Source organism: Herpailurus yagouaroundi, unplaced genomic scaffold (genome assembly GCF_014898765.1).
Source record: "Herpailurus yagouaroundi ecotype Mexico unplaced genomic scaffold, PumYag 180, whole genome shotgun sequence".
NCBI classification, from domain to species: Eukaryota; Metazoa; Chordata; class Mammalia; order Carnivora; family Felidae; genus Herpailurus; species Herpailurus yagouaroundi.
Genome location: NW_024412411.1, coordinates 2,983,380 through 3,003,636, shown reverse-complemented (window position 1 = coordinate 3,003,636; position 20,257 = coordinate 2,983,380). Strand labels below are relative to the sequence as shown.

Here is a 20,257-nt window from a genome sequence, read left to right as displayed (position 1 = left end):
CAGGACCAGGACTAACACTCCAGGAAGCTGTCCTGATATCCCAGATCTGGTGACTCCCCTTCTGTTCTGAGCAGCCTTGTGCTTCTGGAGTTGCAGCCTTGCTCTCCTGATACAGATAATAAGTGGCATCCATCATCCAGCACTTTACAGTTTACAAAATGCTTGCAGAGCCTAATCTCATCAGATCCTCACAGCAACTCAGGGGGGGGAACCAAGGCTCAGTGGGGAGTCATAACTTGCTCAGGTTCTTGAGGTGGCAAGGCTGGGGCTCAAATCCTCCCCTCTGCCACTAACCTGCTGTGCCTAGGACAAAAAGAGAGCAATAGCATACAAATAGAAGTTAATCTATCTGGAGGTGTTCCTTCATGCTGTTTACAAGTATTTATTTTAATCTGCAGCTAGGCCTCCTGGGTGGGCCCTATTGTTACCCTGCTGTACATAAGAGGAGATGGGCACAGAGAAGTTAAGGACTGGGCTCAAGGTCTCATAGCAGACAGGATTTGTGCCCACAGGGCACCCCAGGGTCGGGATATCCACATCTACTCCTCGGTGCAGGAGAGGAGGCATCTTCTAGTCCAGGGGATAGCAGCAGCAGAAGAGGACAAGGATACTCACCTTGCCTTCTTCACAACAGCGGGAAGTGACCACAAAGCTGTGTGAATCATGCACTTATGGAGTTCTTTAAAATGCCATGGAGAAATGTCCAGTGTAATATTAAATGGAAGAGGCAAGAAGCATGCATACTGCACCATCTCCACGTTACAAAATATACATACGCAGACATACATATGGATGTATGTGTACATATACAGAGACTACACTGTGCTGGTGGCTGCCCCAACCTCCAGGAGGCCCACAGCTGTGCCACGGTTTCATCTATAGAATACAGAATATAAAGGGCTTACTTAGCACAGTGTGTGGAACAGAGCTCTCAATAAATATTGGATGGTTATGAATAACCAGAGAACCTCAGAAGGCAGGTCATCTCAGAGGTCAAGTGGACCAACCCCCTCCCGGGGTAAGCATCCCCTGGCAGTCCTTGCTTGCATAACCCCAGGGCGAGGAGCTCACCCCCTCCAATGGTACCATGGTAACTCCTTCCACAATGGGGCAGGTCTGCTTGGAAGAAAGCCCAAGATGGGCCGGGCCCCTCAGTCCCTAGGCAGCATTAGCACTGGATGCTGGTGACCTGGGGAAGGATCTTCCATCTCCCATTCTAAAACCTTGGTCTCAGACCCTTCATGGGGCGATTCTCCAAGTGCAAGTTTGGAAGAGGCTTTCTAGGTGGCTCTCTTGTCCCCAGCCCAGGTGACCACCTCTGTCCCTCCCACTGTGTCTGGGATAACAACAGAGTAGCATTTACTGGCAGCACTTTGTGCCTTTTCCATTTTCTCCTTTGGAAAACAAATGCAAAACCAGCTGGGTCTGACCTCCTCCCTACCCCACCCCCAACCCCTCTAGTCCCCCAGGGGCGGGAGGCCCTCTCTGCCTCCTCCCTGGACAACAGCCTGGTAGAGAACCCTGAGAGGAGGGGCCCTGTGAGCCCACTGTTGCCATGGCAATGGCAGCCCTGGAATTTGACCACTGGGGCCCAGGAGTGGGGGTGGGGAGTTGGTACAGGCCGTGTGGGGGCAGGGAGGAGGGTCCAGGGGCCCAAGATAGCCAAGAAGAGCAATGGCAGGGCAGGGGTCAGGGTCCCCTCCATGGCCTCAGTTTCCCCATCTGTAAAGGGGGAAGAGGTAAGGACCTCAAGCTCTTCCCTCCTAGCTCGAACCCAAACTGGAATCTGGGTGAGGGCCAGGGATGGCAGAAGCACACCAGGCAAGTCCAACTGCCCCTTTTGATGGATAGAGACCCCAGCGGACAGGGACTGGCCCCAGGTCACACAGCAAGTCCAGGGCAGTACCAGGAGTAGTCCCTAAGAGGGTGGTCTGTCCCTCTTTCTCCACTGGAGAGGACAAGGATGCCTGCTGCATGGTGGAGAGAAGAGGACCTCCATGATATGGCTACAGCTGGGCTGGGCCCCCAGTCCTCAGACAACTAACTGACAGTGTGCCTGCCCCAGCAACCCTCAGCATTCCTGGATCCGGAAGGCTGGCAGAGGGCCTGCCCCCCACCCCTGCCTGCAGTGCCAGGCTGCAATAGGTATTTTTAAATGGGTGCCCGCCCCTCTCTGTCTTCCTGCCTGCCCACTCCAGGAACACTGTCAATTCTGCTGCCAGCCCCCCAACCCCCTCCACTTCAGCCCAGCCTCAGTGGGTGCTGGATCCATGGCCACCACCCTCTGTGCCCCTGCCTTCAGGACAGTCCTTCTTGCTGGCCATCTCCTCCCTCACAGTCAGCCCTGGGTTCAGGGTGATATCCAGGGCCCCTTCAGCTATACTCTAGGTATACTCTAGGCCCAGAGAGGGGATGGGACTTGTCCAATGTCATACAGCAGAGATGAGGCTTTGAGAATGCTATGGCACCAGCCTATGCCCCATCTCTGTCTATCACATTATACTCCTGTTGCCCCAAGCCCTTCTCACCACTCTGCCATTGACCTTCAATAGCTACAGCCTCCAGCCTTCACACCCACCTGGAAAAGATACTCCAGTTCTGGGAAGAAATAGAGTTGGAGCCATAACTCACACTACACACCAGGATAAATTCCAAACGGGTCAAAGATTTAAATGTAAAACAAAACAAGAAAACATAAAACACCAGAGGAAAACATGGGGAAACTGCTTTATAACCTTGGAGTGGGAAAGGCCTTTCTAAATGTGACTACAAATACAGAAGTCTTAAAATAAAAGCTTGATAAAGTAGACCACATAAAAACAAAACCTTCTGCATGGTAAAAATATACCATAAACAAAGTCAAAAATCAAGTGACAAATCTGGAAAAAGTATCTACAACTCATAACCCAGAAAATAATAAACCCCTTAATACTTTAAAGATTCCTAGAAATCGGTAAACAAAAGGCCAACAATCCAAGAGAAAAATGGGCAAAGGATATGAACAATTCATTGAAAGAGAATCCAAATGTCTCCTGGACATCCGGAAAGATGCTCAGCCTTACTCACTGTAAGATAAATGCAAATTAAACTACCCTGAGATACCATTTCACCTCTCAGACTGGGAAAATACTGCAGGTCCCACTTGGTGAGGCTGTGGGGAAACAGGCTTCTTACTCTGGTAATGGACCCCTCTGTAAAGCATCAAAGTCATAATCATATACCTTTCATCCCAGCGATTCAACCCCTAAGAAATTGCTCTAAACATATGCCAGTTCAGGGGCACTTGGGTGGCTCGGTCGGTTAAGCATCTGACTTCCGCTCAGGTCGTGATCTCATGGTTTGTTGGTTCAAACCTCACACTGGGCTCTGTGCTGACAGCTCAGAGCCTGGAGCCTGCTTTGGATTCTGTGTCTCCCTCTCTCTCTGCCCCTCCACCGCTCTCACTGTCTCTCAAAAATGAATAAATGTTAAAAAAATTTAGGGGCGCCTGGGTGGCTTAGTTGGTTGGGCGTCCAACTTTAGCTCAGGTCATGATCTCATGGCTCATGAGTTCGAGCCCCACATTGGGCTTTGTGCTGACAGGTCAGACCCTGGAGCCTGCTTCAGCTTCTGTGTCTCCCTCTCTCTCTGCCCTTCCCCCGGTCACGCGCACGCGCGTGCGCGCGCGCTCTCTCTCTCTCAAAAAATAATAAAAATAAAAAATAAAAAACCATTTAAACATATGCCAGTCCATGTACAAAATAACCTCTGAAGAAGCTTGTTCACTTCAGCACTATTTGTAACAGGAAAAGACTGAAAATATCCTAAACATCCTTTAATGCGTGGCTAAATACAGATGTGGTAATCTGTGTGATGGAACACCACACAGCACAAGAAGAGACTGTGGAAGCTCTCAAAGCACTGATAAAGCAAGATCTGGGAAAAGATCTCATTAAGTAGACAACAGTGTGAACAGTGTGCCTCTTTCTGTGTGGAAAGAGAAGGAAAGACAGTGCATTTGCTGGTATTTGCATATAGAAGGATTCATAAGAACTAATAACGGGGTGTCCTGGGTGGGACAGGGTAGGTACTAGACAGCCGGTGAGAGGCAGACTTTTTACCTTTTCTTAAACAAGTTTATGTACTTATTTTGAGGGGAGAGGGGCAGAGAGAGAGGGAAAGAGAAAGAACCCCAAACCATGGCAGCGTGGAACCCAACGCAGGGCTCATGAGATCACAACCTGAGCCGAAATCAAGAGTCAGACGCTCAATCAACCGAGCCACCCAGGTGCCCTGACTTTTTACCCTTTTTGGTTTTTCTTAACCATGTGACTATAGTATCTATTCAAAATATTAAATACCTACACTGAATTTTTAAAAACTTCACCTTACAATCTGGCACCTGCTGCCTGCTCCAGGCTCAGCTTTGAACAGCCTTTGCAACCCTCATCTTCCTTCTCATCCATCAAAGGCTTAGCTTTGGCCTTTTTCTCAGAAACTGTCCCTTCTGTACACCCCCTCCAGAGTGTGGACTTTCTGGGCTCCCCCAGCCTCTGGGCAGCAGCCTCTGATCACCCCTGGTCACTGCCCTGTGTTTCCAGCCTACGCACAGGACCAGGTCCCAAGGGGGCTCCCGGTGACTAAAAACAAGATGAAAGAAGAAGTGGTTTGCTCTGGGACGCTGCGTTGGAAGCCTTTGTCTTTGCTTTCTCTCTTCAGTTTCCCAGGCGGTCTCCTCTTGCACAATTCCCGTGTCACCTGTGGTCTCATACAGGACACGTTCCCTGCCCACCTTGCAGCCAGAGAGGAAGCCCCTAGCCCTTTCTGCAGAGAACTGGCAAATTGCTCCTTTAGCGCCCCCACGCCTCCTCAGGTTGAGTGACCTCAGGGCTAGGCTTCCACCCAGCCAAAGCTTGGAAATGAGGCCCCAGCCTATATGAAGGACTTGGGGCTAGAACTTGCTGGGCAGCCCTGGCAATCCTGTCTCTCTCTGGGCCACAGATACTGACTGTAAAGTGAGATCATCCATAGGCAACTTTATAGCAGGGTGGGAATTTCTGCCAGGGAGAATCCAGCAGATTCCCAAGCCCACAGACCCCCACCCCACCTCCACAAAGCCCCTTAGCTCTTTTCCTATGGCAGCTGCCTGTGGGGGGGGGGGGGATGTTTTGAGCCTCTCCCAGGGAACTCAGCATGTCCCCCTCCCCCACAGATGACTCTAGGCTATTCTTAGTGACCCGATCCACTTCTCCCCATCCCTGGGGCCCTTCCTCAGCCAGGCCAGGCCAGGCCACCTTCTCTCGCCTTCCAACTTTATGATTTCCCACTGATCCCCTGTGGTCAGTGGTCCAGCCCAGCCACCACAGTCATTATCACATTTAATTTTCACAAAAACCCTATAATGAACGTCATCATCATCATCCCCATTTTACAGGAGCATAAACTGAGCCACAGAGGGATTAAGTACTTGCTCACAGTCATATAGCTAAGAGGAAGAGCAGGCTTTGAACTTAAGCCATCTGGCTCCAATCTATATATATAACCATTTATACCAACACAGCTGGATGTAGGATCAAGTGTAAGCACTCGGGTTGACCCCAAACACTCTGGATGAACTGGCCCTTGCTGACCCATCAGCATCAAGTCAAATTCTACCCACCTGTATCATACTCTGGTTGCATGATGCTCATGCCATAGTAATTCCTCCAACCTATCACACTCTTACACACCAGGCCTTGGCATATGCTGGTCTCTGCAATGTGCATCATCCTGTCTTTATGCTTGGCAATTTCTGACTCATCCAATGTTTTTGATGGCCAAAGAAGTGGGAGCCTAAGCTGTGTAGCAGGCCAGGTAGGCTAGTGCCTGAGATGGGCCAAGCCTGGTTTCTGAAGGGCCTTGGATCTGCCAGGCTCAGAGCTCAGGCTTTCTCCTTCCAATGTCCATTCACATTTCCTTTTACTCTGAGCTCTGGGGGAATCTTTCCAATTCTAACCTAAATTACCTGCCTGCTGCCTCCCCCGTCCCCAGTCAGTGATGGAGCTGGGCCAGGCAGCATTCCCATACTGGAATCATGGCTAGCAGCTAACTCCTATCCCCCTCAAAGGGCCTGTACCTTCCCAGGCAGCAGCAGTCAACAATCAGGGTCTTCCCACCATCCAAAAGGTCATCTTCCCCATCAGGTAGGGCCCAGCCCAGCTCTATAGGCCCCTGCTGGGGGACATTGCCTGCTCATAGGAGCCCCAAGGTGGGGTGCTACATCATCCTGGATACTTCTGGAAACATGGTCCCAACAGGGTTTGTTCCTTCCCCGGGGCGCTTGGCTGGGCTGAACTTCTGAGCCTCAGAGGAGGCTCCCTGAAGGGAGAGGCTTGTCCTGCTTGCAACCCCAACCCCTATGCCAAGGCCCATCTGCCCCAAACAGAGGCAGCCTCTGCCTAAGTCCTAGGGGGCTCCATGGAAGTACATGGAGGGAGACGTGATCAAGAGGGCAGACATGCCCCCACCTTCACTTAAATCAACCAGGTTCCAAGCTGACCTGTCCTATAGAAGAAAGGGTTCCACTATTCCTAAGAGCTTGGAAATCCTTCCCGGAGATGAACCCCAGACTTTCGAGGCTGGCCTTCTAGACTCCCCAGGACCCACCTGACTTCTCCAAAAATCAGGAGCTTCCATGGCACCCTAGACGCACCATTCCATCACAGGCCTCTCTACCTTCCTGGTTCTCTCTGACTGGTTCTTCAAGGCTCCAGCCACATTAGCCTCCCTGACCCTCACCCACCTTGGCCTCCTTCTGATCCTCAGTTCTCAGACAAGGCTCCCCACCTCTTCCTGGGGTAGGAACCTCTTTCTGTTTGTCCTATAGCCCACATGCTAACCCTGCCCATGTAGGTACCAGTGGGCAACAATGGAAATGAATTTTAAAGGTTACCCTGGACTCTCCACATGCATTACCCAGGCTGATTCCAGAGTTAATTACCAGGGCTAATTAGAAAAGCCGGGGAAGCTGTGTAGTCAGCTCAGTTACTCCACCAGTGACAGTGAGCATGTGGGTCCTCCCCCTGGGAATGAGGTCCCACTCCAGGCAGAAAGTGGGCTGAGGCCCTCTCCCCATTCACCTGGTTCTGGCATCCACTGCACAACCCAGCTCACACGTTGGGCACTCAGGGGTTTCGGTGCAGAGATGAATTGCTCTGTCTGCATTGCCCCAGAGGGATAATGACTATTTACATTACTTGGTAAGCTGACATCTGGCTGCCCGTATCTACTCCAACTTTGCTGTCATCAAAGGTTGCTCCAGGGAAGGTATGAGAGGTTCTCAGGCTGGGTCCTCACTGCTGATATCTGCATAAATGTCTTTGGGAATACAGAAGTCTGCTAGGAATTGAAAAGAAATGTGTGTGTGTGTGTGTGTGTGTGCGCGCGCACGCACGCACGCACGTATGCCTACGTGTTGTGTACCTCTGCTTTGCCGATGCTGGGATAGGTGGGGGTCTACAGTCAACTCACCCCATGGCATGTGAATTGTTTGTTTGGGTGTGTAACCCCCTTCTAAACTGCAGGATCCGCCAGGACTCCTCTCTGCATTTCCACCCCAAGCTCAGGGTCCAACGCTGGGTGGTTCTTCTCCAGCACCCATGGCCCAGGCTTGGCCACATGGAAGGTGGCCCTATGACTCAGGGGAGGAGGTCACAGTGCTGCCTGAGGCCCAAGAGTTAAACTCATGGGACAGGGCTCAGGGCTAGGGGCCCAGAGGGAGACAGGGGTGGGGGGAGGCGGCCTGGGCTGGCTGCGGGTCCGGGCCTCTCTAGGCTCTTTGTCCAAATATGGAAGGTTTTTTTGTCTCCATTTGAGTCACGCCGGCCATGGCCCAAGAGATCTGCTTTCCAGATACTGCAGGCGGGACTGCGCCAGCACTGCCTGGCCTGCCCCTACCCACCCCTCCTTCCCCTGCCTGTTGCTCATCTCAGCGCCCTTCCAACCCAGAGCTTTCTCTACAAGCAGGGAGCCCAGCACCCACCTCAGCTGCACTCCAGCACCAAGAGAAAGGTCTCTGGGCAGGTGGTGGGAGGAAATACTCATTCCCTCTGCCTGCCCATCACCTCCTCTTTCACCCCAAGGGGCCCTCATATGCAAGTAAGCCATTCAACTAGTATTTACTGAGCAACCACTATGTGCTAGTTCCTGGGGCTAGGACTGTGTGCTGTAAATCCAGTCAGTGGGTTTCCTATGTGCAAAGCGGAATCCACTCTCTCCTCCCACATAGTCACCTTGGTGATGGCACCACTGCCCACCCAGGCAGTCCTGCCAGCCAGGAGCCTGGGTGACGTTCATGGATCCTGGAACCTGATTGTCTGGGTTTCAACAATTCCCCACTTAGCTTCCCTAACCCAGGCAAAGTACTTTATCACGCTTTGCCTCAGGCTCATCTAGAAACAAGGATGATAGCACCTCCCCACAGGTAGTTGTGAGATTGAATGAGTGAATGCATGGAAAGTGCTCAGACCAGTGCCTGGCACACAGGAAGAGCTTGACAAGCTTTGCTACCACTACCTGTGACTCCTCAGCCATGAGTCGCGCTATATTCAGTCAAATACCGTGGGCTAGACCTAAGACTTTCCATCCACTTCCTCCTTGATCTCCCTGCTAAATTAGTCAAAATTCACTCCTGCAGCATTGGAGTGAGGCCAGGCTAGCCTCCAATACCACCATGTCTCTCCTTCTGAGCTCTGTGACCTGAGCTAGGAACCTCACCTTTGCTGGGCCTCAGTATCTAGTTCCCCCCTCCCACCCCAACTCAGTACTGGCTTGGGACAGCACCTTTGCCCATCTGCCGGCTCTCACCTGCCTGGATGCTCAGGCCTGTGATCCCTGGGGCAGAGCCAAAACAGGGCTGGATCTAGGGGGTGGGAAGAGCTCAGAGTAGCCTGGGAACTCCCCAAGGGCAGGGCCCAGCTCTGCTCCTCCTGCCTTCCCCACTCTCTCCATGACATTTATTTAATAAATGTGTTTTGATGCCCTGTGTGCCAGGAATAGGAGGGTTTGGCAAGAGTGGAGCCACCTGACCAGAACCATGCACTGGGTTACGGGATGAACCAGGGGCTCCACCCACATCTCTACACCCCAGAACCTTTGAGTTCTTTTGTCCTCCCCCGCCCCCGCCCCGCCCAGAAGAAAGGGGTTGCAATATCTGTGAGTGGAGCCAGGGGTGGTTCCTGATACTTAGGCTGGGATGCCAAGAGGACACCTCCGTATTCAAGGCCCTCTTCTGAAGGCCTGGTCCTGGCCAGGGGCCTCTGTCTAGCTCGGTCAGAAGCAGGGAGATATAGAGAAGAGACACAGCCAGAAGGGGCGAGGCTGGGGGAGGAAGGCAGGGAGAAGGACAGAGAAGGGAGGAGAGAAAAAAGCCCAGAGCTCCAGTAAGGGAAAGGCCTGATGTAAGAAGTGGACAAGGGAGGAGGTCCTCCGCAGCCCAGGCCCTGGGTCCAGGTGAAGAGGTGGGGCAGGCAGGATAAGGGCTTGCCCCGCCCTCCTCCCTCCACCTCCCCCCCCCCCCCACCCCCCAATCTCCTCCTCTAGCCTTGGGGCCAGGCCCAGGACTATTTTTAGTGCGGGGCTGAATTTAGCTGTTCCCTCGGAAATTCCTCACCCGCCCCAGGCAACGCCCCCGCTGGCCTTGGGGAGAAGCCTGAAAGCTCTGGTCCAGGAGGAGGGGAAAAGAGACCCAGGCACAGCAAGGAGCTAGAAGGGTACTTAGGCATCTGGTGAAGAAACTGAGGCTCAGATCAGGCCACAAATCTGAGTTACTCCTCTCCCTACAGCCTGCCCTATTCTCCACGAAGGCCTCTAGGACTGCAGGGCCACAGAACAGCACTTGTCTTGGAGTCTGGTACAAATATCACAAGGATACTTTGTCTCTGACTGTAGGCCCCACTGTAGGCACTGCTAGCAAGATGGCCTGCCTGTCCACACACCAGTTGCTCTACTGCCAGCTCCCGAGAGCCTGCACAGTCCAGAGCTTTCCTGGACTCCACCACATCTAGGATTCCCACTTGACAGATGGGGAGACTGAGGCTGAGTGACTGGTCTTGGGTCATAGCTAGCAAGGCAGCACAGGCCTGCCCCTTCTCCCCATCCCCCCAAGCTCCCTACCCAGGCCACTCCCAGAAGGAGTGGGATTGGGGGTGTAGCCTGAAGCTCTGCTGTTCTCTGGTGACCCCACTGAGAAACAGGCACTTCCGCTGCAGCAGGAGGGACTGAAGTTAGATAGGACGTATATGGGGCACAGCGGCAAAGACCTGAGCTGGCTCAGAGCCCCCTTACCCTTCTACAAATGCATAGGAATGGTCTGCTCTGCTCAGATGACCCTGCATTCTGTTCCACTGCCACATTCTCTAACTCAAATAAGGGAGATGGGCCCCACTACCCCCCCCCCCCACCACCACCCCAGTTTCTAACAGGGCCCCTGAGCCTAAATTTAAATTGCCAGATTTTACCTCCAAATTATCTCCCTAGTCATCCTTTTCTCTCCATCCCTACATCACCTGTACCCCTTAGCTTGGGCTTCTCATCACCTGCTTTCTCCAGTCCATAACCAGAGGATGTTTTTTAATGTGTCCATCTGGCACTGCTTCTCCTTAGCTCCTACGCTTTCATGGTTCCCCACTGCCCACAGGACAAAGCCCAGGTCATTTAACTTGGCACCAAAGGCCTTCAACCTGGCTCTTGTACACACAGCCTTTCCCTGTGTGCTCTGGTCAGAGACCTTTCTGCAGACATGTATTGAGGCTTCTTTTTCCTGCCTCATTTAGTCCAACTCCCTAAAATGCCAAGTGAGCCATGCCACCCTCCCCCTCAAGAATTCCCAGTGCCCCCTTACACCCAGCAATCCAAGTTTGGGGTTGGAACAGCAGTGAGGTGCACAGGGCAGATTGCTGCTCCTGGTCTACTATGGCTCAACCTTGGACAAGACCCCTCCCTTTGCTGGGCCTCAGTTTCCCGTCGCCTCTGAATAATGCTAGGGTAAGGGATGGTTAGAAGACATCGCTGGTTTCTAAAGATCCTTCCAGGCAGACCTCCTGGCATTGAGGGCCCTGTCCCTATTCTTCTTCTTCCTGCCTCCTAGTCTACCAAGAAGTTGGACATCTCACCACTATGCCCCACACCAAGGAGACAGGGAGAGACAGAGGGGAACAGTGAGGAACCAGAAGTGAGACTTCAGTAACACAGGCAGCCAAGAAAGATGGAGTCAGTAGGATTTTTGAGGGGCTGGGGGGGGGGGTGCGGGGGGGAAGGGTCCCTTCCTGTCCTACCACCCCTTCCCTTCCACATCTGCTCCTTGACCTTCAGTGCCCTGTCCTGGGAAAGGACTGGATGTTTGTTCAAGGGGGCTCAGGGGGAGGGGTCTCAACGTCCCAGAAGGCCAGACTGTGAGGCTGGCTGGCAGCCAGGACCCCCCCCCCCCCTCCAAGCCCGCCTCCCTCCCTCCTGCTCCATGCTGCTCTGGGGCAGGGCCTGCTCACCCCCTGGGAACCAATAAACAGGAAACAGACACCAACCTGGTGCTTGCTCCCTCAGCCTGGCCCCCTCCAACACAGTTCCCCTACTGGCCCAGGACCTGCCCCGCCTCTCCTTGGCCCCAGAATCTCAGAACCAAGAAGTAACCATCTCAAATGTACAAACAAAATCAAGCTAAGAGGTATGGACTCCTGGAAAAAAACAGAATCCTTCATCCTGAAACCACAAGATTCTACACTCTTAACTGGCAATCTCAAAAGCACATGCCCTTAAAGTGGCCACAGTTCTGAGAGCTTCTAAATCTAGGGTCCTGGACTGACAGGGCAGGCAACTAAGGCTCAGAGCTGAGATACAATGACTTGTTAGTTTTCACTCAATGAGTGAGTTAGAGTCAACTCTGACATGTCAACCCTTATCAGTCCAACCCCAAAGCCCACCAGGCACATAGACCGTCAGACCCCCTGGCTTGGAAGGGCTGTGAACCCTGCTTCAGAGGCAGGTTCAAATGGGTCTGGGGCTCTGACCAGAGAGGGCTTTGGCTCTGTTAAGCCTCCCAGTTTGGGGCTGGAGGTAACAAAAGAAGAGGGGGAGCTGGACTCCACCCAAATACCCAGCCCCTCTCTCTCTGCCCACCTGCCTCCTCCAAAGTCCCAGGCTACTGGGCCACTGACCCTACCCAGTCAGGACCCTACCTGCTCTCCTGTCCAGAGCTCTGTCCTCTGCTTCACGGCTGGAAAGAGATGCTGAGCATTCCAGAGTCAATGTCTATTAGAATCTTAGAATCCTAACATCTGAGCCTCTCAGTCATGAGGGAAGGAACTAACACTTCTTGAGCACCTACTATGTGTCAAGACTTCTTGGCATGATTTCATTTAATCTCAACAATAATCCTTGGGGGAGTGAGGGGGCAATGCAGAGGAGTCTGTAAATGCTTGCCCTGGGTCTCAAAGCCAGCCTGGGGGATGAAAGGATCTGGGCAGTGGTCCTTACCCTCCACATACCACGTCCTGGGAAGCACCTCAGCCTCTCAGGCCATGAAGGAACCTGACAGATCCTCTGGTCCAACAGCACCAGGTCACCAATCCCCAACATGGAGCTCCTGGCACACGAGGTGAGGGAGCTCTTCCTCATCCAAGGTCACTTAGAGCAGCCTGACAGAGATGTAATTCCCACTCCCTCCCTAGACCCTCAACTTCCCTCTTTGCCTTGCCTCTAAATCCTCCGCTAACTGCCCTTCTTGGAAGCTGCTTCATCCCAATTTTTAGTCAGCAAGCTCAGGGCCAGCAACCCCTAAAAACCAAGCCCATCCATAAGTGACCCACTTTTGTCCCTCTCCCACCAGGCCAGTGCTCAGCCAACCTCTCGACCCCATCCACCTCAGGGGACTAGCACCCTTGTTGAAAAGCGTTGGTAAGCAGGGATGATGTCCCAGCTTTCCCTGTGTGTTCCTACTGTCCATTAAGGGTCTCAACAATTGACTGCAAAATGAATGAATGACAATTGACAAATGAACATCGGAAGAAATCAATGTACAACAGATGTAGTGGGCCTGTGTTCGGAGGCTCTGCCTCATGCCCAGCACCTACGGGGGATTTGGTCTCAGGAACCAACAGCCTGGCCCCTCTGTCCACCTGTTGTGGGCAGAATAATGACTCCCAAAGATGTCCATGTCCTAATCCTTGGAACCTGTCACAGCAAAAGGGATTTTGCAGATGCGATTAAGGATTTTGAGATGAGGAAATTCTCCTGCATGATCTAAGTGGGCCGAAAGTAATCACCAGTGTCCTTATGAGAGTAAGGCAGGAGGTATAGAGTGAGAGAAAGATTTGAAGGTGTGATGCTTCTGGCTTTGAAGAAGGAGGAAGGGGCCACAAGACAAGAAATTCCAGCAGACACGATAAGCTGCAAAAGGCAAGGAAATGGGTTTTCCCCTAAAGCTTCTAGAAGAAACACAGCCTTATTAACACCTTAATTTTTAGCCCAGTGAAACCCACTTCTTCTGATCTCCAGGACTGTAAGATAATATTTGTATCATTTTGAGCACTAAATGTGTAGTAATTTGCCACAGCAGCAACAGGAAACCAATATACCACCTGTCTGCCAGCCTAGACTGGAATCAGCTCATGTCCCTCTGACCTCAGGTGCCTGTGTAGATTCCGCACGCACTCTCTCCCTGCCTAGGGAGAGTCTCAGAGCCCAGGGACGGCCCCATGCCCTGGACCAACTTTTAAAATACCGGCAGCAACAGCATCACCCCAGACTAAGCCCCCCAGTTTGCCACAAGTGTGGGGAGAACCTCATCTGTGTGTGTGGCGGAGCCTGGAACAGCAGCTGGTGGCAAGGAAAAGGCCTTGGGGGCTGGACCTGGTGAGGCCCAGCCCCACTTAGCCTCAGTCTCCTCAGCAGCCTAATGGCACTTCAGTCTACAAACTGGGATCTACTGAGGAAAGCTATTGCCCCTGCCAACAGCCCTGTGGGGAGGTTTTATCCTTGTGCCCAAGAGCATGGAGGAATCTGTGGCTCTGGTGGGAAGGGACTTATTTAAGGCCACACACCAGGAAAATGGAGAGGCTAAGACCAGAATCCATCTCCTGACCCCTAGTGCAGCCTCTATGTGCTACCAAGTCATTCCTGGTGACCTCCCACAGCTACTGGAGGGGGAGGTCATGGATGCCCCTCTTGGAGCTCAGATACCCTGGCTGGGGCTCCAGACCCCTGCATGTCATGGGCTGGGGCTCACTCACTGCCCAGGGCCCAGCAGCCTGGCAGTTTTCCTCTGCCTCAGTCCACCCCTAGAATGCCCCAGAGGCTTAGGGTGGAAGTGGGGGGAGAGGATCAACTCCCATGGCGGGGGCATTGGCTCCAATAGGCTCTTGCTTCCCAGGAGACCCAGAGCCCCTGTTTTAGGGCCTGCCAGCAAGGCGCCAGGCTGCCTGGGCACATTTCCCAATAAGTACGCCAGGGCTTCAAGCCTTTCTGGGAAACATGGGCTCCCCCTTCCCCCACCCTAACACAGCCATTCCAGCCAACTCTGCTCAGTGGGAACTCTGTGGGGCCAACGTATGGCCTGGGAGTCAGGATACCTGGAGCCAAATCCCATACTTGAGCCACAGGGCATTTAGGCCAACCTCTGTCCACTCTGGGCCTGCTTCTTCATCCATATATTGGGACCATGGCAATGCCCACCTAGCTGGAGGACCAGATGGGGTGGCATGAGCTCCCGGTCTCAGGAAAATGCAAGCTGGAGCTGATGGGTGTCATGGTGGCTGTAGAGGAGACACCAGTGGGATATGGCACTGTGGCTGTCCTCATTACGGCCCTGTGGTGGTTCCCCTCTCCTATGTTTTGAACCAAGCCAATGTAGGTCTGCAGGGGGCAGTCAGTGCAGCCTACAGCCCCAGTACACCCTGGGGACTTTATCAACTTCCCCCTCCCCACCCTAATCAACCCCTCACACACTGCCCAGCAATGGGTGCCACAGTAGCTCTGTGTTCACTTTGAACGCTGGGATCCAGTCCCTCACAAAACCCTTTGGGCTGCAGCAGAAACCCACTACCCCACCACCTCTGTCCCAGCCTAAGCCACCATCGGCTCTCACCCAGATATTCCAGTGGCCTCCTTACTGGCCTCCCTGCTTCCACCGTGGGCCCCGACAGAGCAGCCAGAGCAGACCTGTGAAAGCCTAAGTCGGATCAGGTCACTGCTCTACTCACAACCTTCCCAAGGTGCCTGCCCTGTCTCACTTCGAGTAAATGCTGAAGTCCTCCTATTGGCCTATGAGATCTACCTCAACCCTGACCCACTTCCACCCTCCCTGACCTCTCTGACCTCATCTCCTACTTTGCTCCATCCACACAGTCCTCTGGATAACTTCTCAAACACGCTTCTGCCTCGGGGCTTTTGCACTTGCTGTTCTTCTCTGCCCAGAATGTACTTTCCCTGAGACGGCTAGCTGGTCTGCCCAGAATGTTCTTTCCCTGAGACGGCTAGCTGGTTTGCTCTCTCACTTCCTCCAGGCCTCTGCTCAAATCTCACTTCCTGAGAGAGGCTTTCCCAGACTTCTTGATCTAAAATAGTACCCTGTCGGGGCGCCTGGGTGGCTCAGTCAGTTAAGCATCTGACTTCAGCTCAGGCCATGATCTCACAGTCTGTGAGTTCGAGTCCCGCGTTGTGCTGACAGCTCAGAGCCTGGAGCCTGCTTCGGTTTCTGTGTCTCCCTCTCTCTCTGCCCCTCCCCTGCTCATGCTCTGTCTCTGTCTCAAAAATCAATAAAAATATTTTTTTAAAAAATTGAAATAGTACCTTCTCCCTGTCACTCTCTGCTCCCTTAACCTACTTTCTTTTGCTCCCCAGCCCCTAGTGAGGTCTCCTCACTAGTCTGGAAGCTCCATGAGGCCAGGACTTTGTTTTGTTTGCTACTGTGTCCTCAGGGCCCCGGAGGGTGCCTGGTATGTCTAGGAGCTCAGTAAGTATTTGTTAAAGGGATGAATGCATTGCTCTATCATGGGTCACCCAAGTCTCTGATAGAAACTCCTACCACACACAACCTGTCATGTCTTTCCTGTCTCCTAGACTTTGCTCATCACTGTGCCCTTCTCCTCCTAGAACCCCTCCCTCTCTTCTCTGGCTATACAGATTCTTCCAGTTTTCAAGGCCAGGCTCCAGGCATAGCCACCTCTAAGAAGTCTCCCCTGCCAGCCCCCAGACCAGTTCTTCAACATCCTTCAGTCTCTTAAGTCTGCTTTTAGATTCTGAATGGTCTGAGTGTCTGGTTCCCCAGGCCTGGGGGTGCCTCCACCCCACCGTGGGGCAGCATGTATAGCCTGAGATCACAGATGGAAAGGAATGAAGCAGGAAGGGCAAGTCCCTACACTGGGAGGGTGCTGGGGACAGAGCCTCCCAAACCCAGCTGGTCCTGGAAATGTGGGGCTGAAAAATGTCAGACTCAACCCTGGTCCATCCCCCAACTCTTCCATTCTTGGTGGGGGACCCATTCCTGGACTGTACTCCCTCCAATAGTCCAGGGCCCTTAGGAAGGAGTCGGCCAGGGACGGGGGGGGGGGGGACTTGGGGGTAGGAGAGGGGGGAATAAACAGAAGAAAGGGACCGCCCTCTGCCTGCCCTCCCCATCCCACTCTCCTCTGGGTGACAAGACATTTAATTATAGATATTTGGTATCGCTCAGAACTCCAAATGTCCTAATTGCCTCCCCTCCCAGAACCAGTTTCCATGGAAAAATCACAGCAAAGAGCCAAGGAGGGAAAAGAGAGAACTCCCACCCCCATGGGTTCCCTGCCAAGGGGACACAGAGAGAAGGAAGGTGATGAAGGGCTGCAGCCGGGCAAGTCGGACAAGCCAGGGTGGGGTGGCGGGGGAGGCATGTCTGTTGGGGCAGGGGTTTGGTGCTTGGGCCCAGCTGTGGCTTGCCTTGCCATGTGACCTTAGACCCAGTGTTCTCAGAACTGAGTCTCAAAGTTCGTTCCACTCCACCTCCAGGTCCCAGTGAATTAAATAACCACCGGGAAGGTGTTCAGGCTATTAGGGGTATGCAGGTGACACGCCCCAGGTACCCCCTGACTGTACGCCCCTTACTCAGATGGCAGGCCAGTCCCACCAAGAAACAGAGATCCCTTTGGCTCCTTCACCTCTAAGACACTGACATTCTAGGACTCGGTGGGAATCTAACAGTCTGCAATTCAAAGAATCCAGCACTGGAAGATTCTCACAGTTTCCACATCTGAAGAATGAAACATTCCGAGTATCTGGCATATAGTAAGCACTTAATAAATGTTAGCCACTGTTAACTGCTAGTCCAGTATGCTAAAATTCTGTGAGTCAATCCATCTAGGATTCTGAGACACAAGTCGTTTCCTGTTTCTGGGCTATAGTTGTCACATTTGTCAAATGTGTTCAGGTATCAGTACCTGAGGGCAGAAAGTTGGGCTACAAGACTCAGTACTTGAAGGCCAGGGTAGGGGAAGCACTGGAGTGAAGAGTCTGATCATCCAGGCTATTGTGGGTGTAAGTGGAAATGACAAGGGGTGTGGCAGGGCAGGGCACGGCGGCTCCAACAGCTCTGCCTGCTCCCAGCAGATACGCAAGCAGGTGTTCAGAGAACAAAATGACCACGAGTTATTCCTCATTCCCTGGGCTCCTAGGCTCTCACAGCTGTTGCACGGAGCTTTCTTTCTCTTCCAGCAACACTCCAACACTTCCTGTTTCCCTTGACCACTCTGCAGGCTGTCTTCCCTACAGAGCTTCGAGACCACGCAGTCTAACATCCCACTGTACAGATGGGAAAATCGAGGCCCAAGATGACTGTCCACGTCTCAGAGCAAGTTAGAGGCTGAGCCAGGCCTGGTACCCAGGCCACCTGCTCCCAATAGGGATATGCCATGCAGAGGGCAAATAGAGACTCTGGGCTGGGAGAGACCTGAGTTTGAGGGACTCCTCAAAGCCTGGGTTGGGTCAGGGGCCACCTCTGCCCCCCAGGGACTCTCCTGTTAGCCCCTGGCTGGGTTCAGCCTAGTTTCTGCCTCATCAGCAAAGTGTGAAAGCCTCTTCTCTTCCCTTCTTATTCTGGAGCTCACACCACACCATCCCCACCCACAGCCCTGGGAGCGTGACTGGAGCCCCAGGCCTGAAACAAGGGAACATTGTCTCCTCCATGGAGGCCAGCAGGAGGGGGTGAACAGCTGCTCCCCATCTTCCTGGAGGCAGAAGGAAGGGGATAGCAGAAGGGATTGAGGCTAGCAGATAGGAGAACCTCCAGGCTTTATGAAGAGGTTGGGGAATTAGGGGATGGTGAATCTCTTTTGAACCAATTCAAGTCTACCAGGTTATACTGAGGCTCAGAGTGCCCAGCCCTGTGCTCAAAAACCAGTAGAGGGCAGGGAGGAAGAGCCAGGCCGGTCACTGAGAAGAGCTGCGGGCATGGCAGAGGGGGGAGTGGAGCCTGTTTTTTCCCTCTCTCCTGCCCCCAGGGAGGAAGTGATCACACCAGCCACTCACCGTATAATAGCCTGCCAGACAGAAACCATTACCCCCATTTTACATAAGGGAAAAGTGAGGTATAGAGCAGGGGTGTGACTGATCCTAGCCCACACGGGATCTGGAGCCTAGGCTCAAACTCTGCTCTTCCAAAGACAGACTCACTCATTCTCTCCTCTACAAGGCAAGAGGGGACATCAAGCTGGGTCTACAAAAGTGGGAGGGCTAGAGTAGGTGAAGCTTTGGAGGCCCGAGAGAGGCTCTATGCTGGACAGGGAGAAGCCTGTGTTATGGACAGACATGGTGGTGGAGGGGGCTAAGCTTCTTGCCGAAGTTGGGTGGGACAGGCAAACAATATGAAGGAAGGCAGGCCAAAAGCCACCTATTCTGCAAAAACTCCCACCTCCTCTCTGGGTCTTAATGCTTCTTCTCAGGAGCATCTCCCCCACCCCCACCCCCACCCCCACCAGTTTCCCTGAGTCCCTTGGCTCATTTCTGCCTTCTTCCCTAATTTAGCCTTCAAGGCTCCCAGAGGAGATAATTATATGGGAAAGGCAGCTGGGGAAGGGGCCTGGGCAGGAGCTGCCCTTGCTCATGCCCTCCCCCACCCCTATGTTCCAAAGACAGCTGGCTCTGAAATTAGGGGCATCAGAGCTGTCCTACCAGGCTCCCTTTTCCCCACTCCCTGCCTGCTGGCTCTCTCTGTGGTCTCTGTGAGAGACACCAGAGCCAGGACCAGGGGGAAACAGAGACAAGGAAAGGGAAACAAAGAAAGAGTTCAGAGGGGCCGTGAGAGTGCTGGGAACTGGGAGTGACCAAATTAGTCCAGGGTTTAGGGTTTCCAGGCTCTTCACACAGGCCCACAACACAGTGGGAATGCAGGCCATGGTTGAAATAACCCTGAGCCATCCCCACACTAGGCCCAGAACCCAACACCCAGAATCTAGCTTCTAAGTCAGATGCCAGGGCATCATGACACCTAGAACTTATCTAAACCCACAGCCAAAACTCCAGGGACATCTGAAGGCAGAAGGAGAGCCCTCAGAAAGATTGAGTCCCCAGGGCTTGGGGTCTGGCAGAGGAAGGGGGAAGCATTTCAGTCACCAGAAAGGGGGTGGGGTGGGAGAGATGAGAGCTGGCAGGATGGCGGGACAGTGCTCCCACCCTGACCCAGAGAGGCAGCCCTGCCTGTGGGCGCTGAAACCACTCCCAAACTCTCTCGAGGCCCCTGTCTGCTGAGCTTCAGCAGCCTTTTCTCTGTCCCTGCCCTCCCCTACAAGCCCCCACTCTAATCAGAAGAGGTTCTGGCAGACCGCAGGCACCAAGAGGGCCTCAACTCCAACCTATGAACTGTCAAATTTGTGCAGCACCAGCTGGATGGAGACAAGTAGCACCTTGTCCACAATCCGTGATTTTACAGATGGAGAGGTTGAGTCACAGAGAAAGGCCAGGGCCACCAGTGTACTTTATGGAATCTTCTTGGCTCCTCCATCAGTAATGCCTGTACCTCTCCAATTCTCCCAGGCCCAGGAACAAACCTACATTTTGATCTGCCACAGAAGAACCACATGAGGAAGTACAGACCTATGTCAGCTGTGGGCCCCAAACCCTAACATCCTAGAAAGGGCCTGGCCGATAGGGCATTAAGACTCAGGAAAGACTCTCACACCTCCTTGGGTATTTATAAAAAAGAATCAGACAGGAATCTCTAAAACCAATCCCTGAGAAATAGCTAAGGACTAGATTAAACCTTTTGTAATTATCACCAAGA

At 53.0% G+C, this 20,257-nt stretch overlaps 1 protein-coding gene across 2 annotated transcripts in view; it reads right to left on the bottom strand.

The window, feature by feature from the left end:
• Positions 1–20,257, bottom strand: part of ARHGEF17 (Rho guanine nucleotide exchange factor 17) — a 58,215-nt gene that overhangs the window by 34,025 nt on the left and 3,933 nt on the right. The gene's annotated exons all lie outside the window — the stretch shown is intronic.